Here is an 8,599-nt window from a genome sequence, read left to right on the forward strand (position 1 = left end):
AACCCACAAAAGAACCTCGTGTAAGCTATTCTCTTCCTTTCCTCTCCTCTCTCAGTCTCTCTCTCTTTACCCCAGTGTGACTGTGCGTGGCCTTCACAGCTTTGCCCCACAACTGTTACATGCACAGCCCGACTGGTACAGGAGGCAGCCGCCAAGGCTCCCTGGAAGGCAAGGTGGGGGACAGTTACACGGTCGCACCTCTGCCCCTGACATCTATGGGACTGTAGGGTCCTGTGGCCTTGAGGTCCTGGAGGCAGGGCCCTGGGGAGGGAGAGGGAAACATAAACTCTTCAGGTGGTGGTGGTGGTGGTGGTGGTTGTTTATTTATTTAAGAGAAGACGTGGGGCGGGGGGAGGGTAGAGGAAGAGTTTTAAGCAGACTCCACCCCGAGCGCAGATCCCGACTCAGGGCTCCATCTCAGACCTGAAACCAAGAGTCGGATGCTTTTTTTTTTTTTTTTTAAGATTTTATTTATTTATTTGATAGAGAGAGACACAGCGAGAGAGGGAACACAAGCAGGGGGAGCAGGAGAGGGAGAAGCAGGCTTTCTGTGGAGCAGGGAGCCTGATGTGGGGCTCCATCCCAGGACCCTGGGATCATGACCTGAGCCGAAGGCATACGCTTAACGACTGAGCCACCCAGGTGCCCCCCAAGAGTCGGATGCTTAACTGACTGTGCCACCCAGGCACCCCAGACTTCAGGATATTTAATGAGTCTTCAGACATACACACACACACTCTTTAGGATTTTTTTTTTTTTTTTAAGTAATCTCTGTGCCCAATGTGGGGCTTGAACTCACAACCTCAAGATCAAGAGTTGCATGCTTTACTGACTGAGCCAGCCAGGCGCCCCTCTTTAGTATTTGTAATGAGTCTTTGGACAAACACACACACACACACACACACACACACCCTACCAGAGGTCTGTTCTCACCTGACCCTTTTGAAGGGTTCAGACACCAGAAAGGAGCTGTAATTGGCTGTCCTGCTTCCCCCAGACTGCGGGACTGGAAGGAAGATCTCTGAAGGCAAGCAGCCTCTCCAGGCTCGCACTTGGCACAGGCAGTGATGCCTTTCAGGTCCAGAGGGAGGACGCACAGTGGAGGATGAGGGCCTCATCCCCCGCCAGGAGCACTTTGTGTTGGCAGAGGAACCCAATTTGGGGTCTGGGCCAGAAGTCGAGAGACCTGTATAGCTCCAGCCCTACTCACAAGAGTCTCAAGCAAGTCAAGGCCCTTCTTTGGGCCTCAGTTTCTTCCTTGGTAAAATGAGGGGGTTGCACGAGCTGCTCTCTCCGGATCCTTTCAAATCCCAAATTCTTAGCCTCACCCCGTATTCAAGGTGGCCTCCCACAGGTACATAAGTATGTAAGTATGTGGGAATATGTGTGTGGTGAAGCAGATATGGAATGGAGGAAGGTGGTTACCATTTCAAACTTTTAAAATAATTGCCCGCTGGGAAATGTCCTCCGTTCAACCACCACCTCTTACCCAACTGGTTAGGTTTAAAAATGCAGGAATTCAGGGGAACCAGCTCGGCCCATGGAGCATGTGACTCCTGATCTCGAGGTTGTAAGCTTGAGCCCCATGTGGGGCGTAGAGATTACTTACAAATAAAACCTTTAAAGAAAAATGCAGGAATTCCCAGAGCACCGTAATTTATCTATTCAACCTGTATTAGACACACTTCTCTACAGGAGAGAGTACAGGACAAAACCCCGTCCTCGTGGGCTTCCACTCTGGTGGCAGGAAGCTCTGCAGGAAGTCGGCTGGGCTGTGCACACACAGGAAATGGTGTATGTGTGGTCACTCGGGGGGACCCAAGCAGGCGAGGGAGCTCCAGCAACCAGAACAAGCTTGGCACGTAGCGGCAGCTTAAGAAGCATACGCTGGGGCGCCTGGGTGGCTCAGTTGGTTGGGCGACTGCCTTCGGCTCAGGTCATGATCCTGGAGTCCCTGGATCGAGTCCCGCATCGGGCTCCCTGCTCGGCAGGAAGTCTGCTTCTCCCTCTGACCCTAACCCCTCTCATGTGCTCTGTCTCATTCTCTGTCTTAAATAAATAAATAAAATCTTAAAAAAAAAAAAAGCATACGCTGAATGACAGGAGTATAGCGTTCAGCCAGTTGGCAAGACTCGAAGCCAGGTTGCCCGCTGAGGTGGACTAAGGGCATTCGAGGCACCGGCCTGCCTCCATCTGGCTCCACCACTTTCAGGGTGTGTGCAGATGGGACACGTTGCTCGTTTCCTCTGAGCCTCGCCTGTACGTTGGCGGAGGGGTGAGACCCAGGCCTTCCCTCAAGGGGCAGCTGTGAGGGTTCGCTCCGTCAGTGTTCATGAAGCTTCTAGGACGCCTCCCCATACTTTAGGATCAGGACCAGAAACAAAACAAGCCCGCGTGGACAGAGCCCTGGTGCATCCCACCAGGAACCTGGGAGGAAAGTCCCCCCAGAGAAACATTCCAGAGAAAGGCCTGGAGGCCACCAGGGACTGGGGGATACTAGGAGGACTCTAGTGGGGGTGGAAGTCGGCCCTGAGAAGAGACGAGAGAGCAGGTCTCTTCAGGCTGCAGGGTAGAGGTGGAAGGAGGGGGACGGGCTGGAAGTTTTTAAGCCCACAGCAGGGATGTGAACAGGGAAGCTCCAGCTTGTTCACCACAACCTGGCATGCTGGAGTTACAGGGCCCCCTTGGAGTGCAAGTGAGGTAAGTTTAGGACAAATCAAAGGCAGCATGCTTCACCCAGCAGGGGAGGACACCGATGGAACTCATTACTCCAAGATGTGGTCGCTGCTGGAAATATAAATAGCTTCACAAAAGGTTCAGATAAATCCATGGATGACAGCTCCATTCATGGGTTGGAAGGCGAAGGAGGCTGTTTGGGGCCTGCTGGCCTATGGGGAAGGCAGACCCGGAGGCCACCCCTCAGGGCCCCTGTCAGAGGCCCGCTGCAGGCCTCCCAGGCCCAGGAGGCAGTGTCGGGTTCCTGCGGGCTGCAGCCGGGCCTGAGTCCCCCCTGGGCCCTTTGCTCCACCCTCCAGTGCTCACTGTCCCCCCCGCTGGGGTAGACGTTGGACACCACCAGCTCTGTGGAAAGCATCCTGGCCGGGCTGTCCCTTAAGGGACCAGCAGAGGGAGACAGACACCGTGTACAGTCCCAGCTTCCAGACCAGAGACCCGGCTGCCCGGGCCTGAGTGGGGCAAGCAAGTGCCTCTGGGTACCAGCTCGGTCCCCAACGCGGTGCTACGCACCCAGGGAGAAAGGGGACCAGGAAGCCAACATCCCTGGCTGAGATGGGCTCACTGCAGTGGAGGGGGAGGGCGGAGAGACTTCGGGCCACTGGGGTAGGGCAGGGAGGAGGCCCTAATCAAGAGCAGGGCGGCTCTGGAACCATCCTGCCCGCTGTCCCAGCAGTGCCGGAGCCCCTGGTGGGCACGGTGTGGGTCTCTAGAGGTCCACACTGTTCCTCAGGGTACATAGAGGAGGTGCTCCTGAACACTGTGGCGGGGGCTGCCCCCCATGGGCCTGAGCGTCAGCTCCGCCCCAGCCCCAGCCCCGGGCACGGGTCCCAGGCCAGGTGTGGCCTTCCCCTCGTCGCCACTCAGCCCCTCCTCAGCCCCTTCCCAAGCCCTCCCGGCCCTCTCCTTCCTCTGCACAGATGCCCTTTGTACACCTTCTCGAATTCTTGAGCCTTGTATCATTTAACGCGTTTTGCAGCGGGCAGCAGCGGAAACTCAGGGTGCTCTGGGGAGAAGTGCAATGGGACCTCTGAGAGGTGCCTGTGGGGGCCGGGGAGGGGTGAACTCCTCACAGCCCCAAACCACTCATGTCTTGCAGATGGACCCACGGCTGGGGAGCCCAGGACCGAGTGACTGTTCTCATCCCCTCAGAGCTTCCTGTGCCCTGAGTGTCCGCCCCCCGCTTCCCCCTCCAGCCCTCCGTCAGTTCATGGAACCCCAGTGAGGAGACTGTCTGGGATGCAAAGGCAAATGTTCAGGAATGGGTTATCGTGGGAGGAGAGTTGAACAAGGAATGGCCCAACTCTAGAACTCTCGATCCAGCCTGATGTCTGTGCCTTGTGGGGAGGGGTCGGCGCGGAGGTTGTGGGGACTGGCTTCAGGAGGAAAGCAACATCTAAAGAACAGGAAAGGTGCAGACGTGGGCATGGGGGCTTGAAAGAGGAAGGGGGCATCATTAGCCGAGACAGGAGGATAGGGCATGAGGGGCAGATAACAATAATATTCAGCACGATCAAGTGCTGAATGCCAGATTTGACTTGTATATATTTTTTAAAGATTTTATTTATTTATTTGACAGAGAGAGACACAGCGAGAGAGGGAACACAGCAAGGGGAGTGGGAGAGGGAGCAGCAGGCTTCCTGATGAGCAGGAAGCCCGATGCGGGGCTCGATCCCAGGACCCTGGGACCATGACCTGAGCCAAAGGCAGACGCTTAACGACTGAGCCACCCAGGCGCCCCCAGATTTGACTTGTATTAACGCAGTTGTCCTCAGTTGTCTGAGGAAGGTATCATTATCATCCTTTCTGTTCTATGCAGGAGACAAGTGAGATGAGAGGGGCCAAGTGACTTGCCCAAGGTCACACAGCCAGTAAAGGTGGAGGGCACCCTCGCTCATTGTCACTGTCCCCACAGTGCTGGGATGGCAGCCACTTGGGGTGGGACTGCGAGTCGTCCCAGGGAGGTGCTGCTGTCCTCTGACCCCTGGAGACCCTGAGGAACCCAGACACTCTGGAGAAAGCCTGAGAAGTCTGAAGGAGGGAGGCCAGTGGGGAGGGAGGGGACCAAGCGGGAGGAGCCGGCAGTGACTCAGCAGGGCAGGATAAGGATCTTCCAGCCCAGGAAGAGGTAACCCCACTCCTCTGCCAGGGGAGACGGAGTCACGGAGCCCGAGGCATGGGTTGGCCAGGGCAATGGAACATCCTGGGAGAATGGCAGGGAAAGCTCCTGGCAGGCAAGGGAGGAGTCGAGCACCTTGGGGTACCCCTTTTGCCCCTGCCTTCCTCACTCACTCATCACCCAGACATCCTTGGGATGGGGAGACAAAGCCTAGATAGGGCAGGGGAGAGGCAGGCAGCAGGACTGGGCTCCTCTCAGCCTCATAAGCAGGGGGCAGGTGGGCGCGGTGTCCCCCAGGAGGCTGAGCCCGTCCAGGTGTGGGTGGGGGATGCAGGGCACGGTAGGGCCAGGGCTGAGGTAGGAGGAGGTCCTCAGCACCCCTGGGGTTTCCACTGACATCACTGCCAGCTCAGGGTGAGGCAGGCCCTCTGGGCTTCTGCCCACTAGAGGGAAAGGGAAAGTGGACAGCCCTGCTGCCTTTCCTCCTGCTCCTGCCCTCGGTGGCCCCCAGGCCTGCACTCCGGGCAGCGAGCACGTGGTGATGGAGAGGAGGCTGCCTCAGGGATGCGGATCCCAGGGAGCCTCCTCTGGCCCCAGCAGCCCAGGCAGGGCTTCTGAGCCTACCTAGCCCTGACTCTGCAGGGGGAAGAGTCAGGGCCCTTGGAAGCCTGGGGAAGCCCTCCCCTTGGCTGTGGGCTGGGGGCTACCTAAAAGCCAGTTCAGTCCTCAGTCCGTGATTCAAACCCACTTGGCTGCTCGTGGAGTCTAATTCTATCTGAGGGCAATGGAGCGCTTTCAGGGTGCTCTCACCGACCCAGGAGGGCCCAGGTCGGGTGCCTGGCCCAGCAGCGCACTGTCCGTTCGTGTCAGCAGTGGGCGGTGGGTGGAGGGCATGAGAGCCCAGGTCTCTGGCTCTCTTTCTGTCCGAGGATCCCGTCTGTCCTGTAAAGACAGGCTGGCCCAGCTTAGCTACCTCATAGCCAGGGGGCGCTGACAAGTCTTGTTGCCTCAGGAGCCTCTCGGCACCCAGCCCCTTCCCTTTTGGGGGCGGGGGGGGGCATGTTAGCAGCTGAGCGGTGTAGTTAAAAGGGCAGACAGTGCTGGGTTCCAGTCCTTTTGTGACCTTAGGCAAGTGACTTCAGTGTCCTCACATATAAAATGGGTAAATCCCAGTTCCCATCTTACAGGGTTACTGTAAGAATGAAATGATACTGTCCCCCCAAAACCTGAGCCCAGGACCCAACATGTGGTGAGAGCTCAGAATGTTTAAACTATGGTCAGTATTTAAGTCTCAGAGCCCTAAGCGGAGTAAAGGTGTCACCAAGAAATGCCGGGCATGGCAGCAGGCACCAGCAGGCCCCTGCCTCTGTGGCCTACACACGGGTCAGCCTCCATCCCTCATCCCCATGGCCCCATGGGGCTCCTCTCTGTGTACCCAGGGAATGTTTGGTGAACACATGCATGAATCAGTGAGGGTGTCCTTACTTACCTCTGTGAGCTTCTCCCACACCACACTCCTGCTCACCCATCAGGAGGACTGGACCAGAGGCCTCCCTCATTCAGGAATCCATGACATCCTCTGGGCCAGGACCCCTTCAATGCCAATCCTGCAGCTGTGTGGGACATGGTGTTTTGGGGGTGTCTGGAAGGCCTTCCCTGGGGATCCCAGTTATGGCTGTAGCGAGGGAAGGGAAAGGGAAGGGACAGGGTCTAGCCTGTCCCTGAGCCAACACTGACTCACCCCCACCCCCTGTGAAGGCAGCTCGGGCATCACCCGGTGCCAGCCCTGCCCCCCTCCCAGCCACATCCCTTGGGGCCTGGCCTGCCACCCCCTGTGGATGATAAGGCCTGGACTCTGAAAGGCCAGGGAAGGCAGCAAAGCAGCGTCCTTCTCATGAGCTCACTGATCTCCCATCATCCTGTGGTGGGGGGAGGGCATAGGTGGTCATAGCCCATTCCATGGAGAGATGATGGGCTTATCCCAAGACCACGCTGGCCAACTGGAAGCCCCTCATCCTGACTCCCAGCCTGGCCCTCTGCCAAACACAGGGAACCGCTTGGGCTAGCGTAGGATGTCACTGCCCCTCCTGCCATCCAGCCACATTTCCGCCCTGAGGCTGCACCTCCTCCCAGGGCTCTCCTGCCCTCTCGGTCCTCTGATCAGGGTGGGTTTTCCTTGTCCCCTCAGTCCTGGGCAGCGCCTAGCACCCAGCAGGGGTTCAGGAAGTGCCTGCACCACGTACCAAGACAGATGGCTCTGGGGCTCAGGGGGCGGGAGTCTCCCATAACCTCTGCCCTGCCCTCAGCAGCAATCCCACAACGAGAGTCACTTTCCGAGAGCCACAGGGGAGTGGGAACTTGCCTGAGATTCCCTAGCTGGGAATCAGAGGGCAGTCACCTGTGCCCCCACCCCACAGAAACACTGGAGGGGTTATTCCTGCTCAGCCTCTCCTTTCTTCCTTCTCCCGCCGCAACCGAGTTCCGACAGCCCACCCTATCTGGGATTTGGCAGCAGAAAGGCACGGTCTGTATTCCAGCCCCCACCCCAACCCAACTGGCAGCTCCTAGCCTGCTGTCTTTGCCCGGACATGGCAGAGGGGTACTAGCAGCTTGGAGATGGAGCTGATTTTCCCTTTGGCAGTGGGGAAGATGGGGGGGGGGGGCTTGGCCACCCCCTGGGTGGGGGGAGAGGGCAGGGATGCGAGTCTAGACAAGAGGCAGAGGGAGAAGGTGACTTCCCCAGCACGTGGGGTCACTGTATCAAGCTGGGAGGCAGGGGGCTGTGTGTAAAACCAATTGTCCCTGCACTCACTTGGCTTGGGTCCCCATTTCAGAGCCCTGGCCCTCAGTTCCTGCAAACCAATAGTTTCTGGACTCCTGGGGTGAACATTTGCTGTGTGTGTGTGGAGGGGGGCGGTGCAGCATGGTGAGCTTCTCTCCCCTTCCACTGCTGAGTCTGTGCCTCTTCCTCCTTGGGCTCCTGCCTCCTCCCCTCCTTCCCACTCCTACCCATTTATTTGCCTCCTTGCCTCTCCTCTTTCCTGCCCTTCCCTTCTCTCTTTTCCCTCCTCTTCTCTCAGCCCCCACCTTCCTCCTTCAGCTCCCCTCTCCCTCTTTTCCCTTTCTCTCCCGGCCCCCTCCTCCTCTCCCGTGTGGGGGCTGCTTTCTCCCTGACTCAGCAAGGTGCTTTATAAGGTGCTGAGGGGGCTCAGCCAAATCCAAACCACATTGTGCAGCACTCTCCATAAGGAGCAGGCTGCAAACCAGGGGAGGACGGACTGCACACCCGCCCTCCCCCCCACCCCCAGCCCTTCATGGCTCCCTCCCTCTGAAACGGAAGCTGCTTGAGGACCTCATGGCTGGCCTCAGTGCCAGTCACCCACTGGGCATCTGCCTTCTTGACCTTGGCATGGGCATCAAAAGATCGCGGGGCTCACCGGCCAAGAATGTCATTGAAACTCCAGAGTTCTGGCTGGGGTGGAGGGGTGAGGGGGAAGAGGTCCCCCCCCCAGCACTTTTCAGAAGGAGCCGCGCCCCCCCCCAGCAGGTTTCATCGGAGCTGCTACTGATGCCCTGGAAAGCCCCCTGCCCCCAACCCCAGGCCAGCTCCCCTTTCCCAGCTCTTTTTCTCCTTGTTTAGAAAAGAAAGAAAGAAAGAAGGAAAAAAAAAAAAAAAACCAACAACAAAGTCTGTCCCACTCCAGTGAGGTAATTGAAAACAAACTTCTTCCCCACCCCCCCACCCCC

The sequence above is a fragment of the Mirounga angustirostris genome, unplaced genomic scaffold (genome assembly GCF_029215605.1).
Source record: "Mirounga angustirostris isolate CCGP_5_RB_7025 unplaced genomic scaffold, mMirAng1.0.hap1 SCAF_13, whole genome shotgun sequence".
NCBI lineage: Eukaryota > Metazoa > Chordata > Mammalia > Carnivora > Phocidae > Mirounga > Mirounga angustirostris.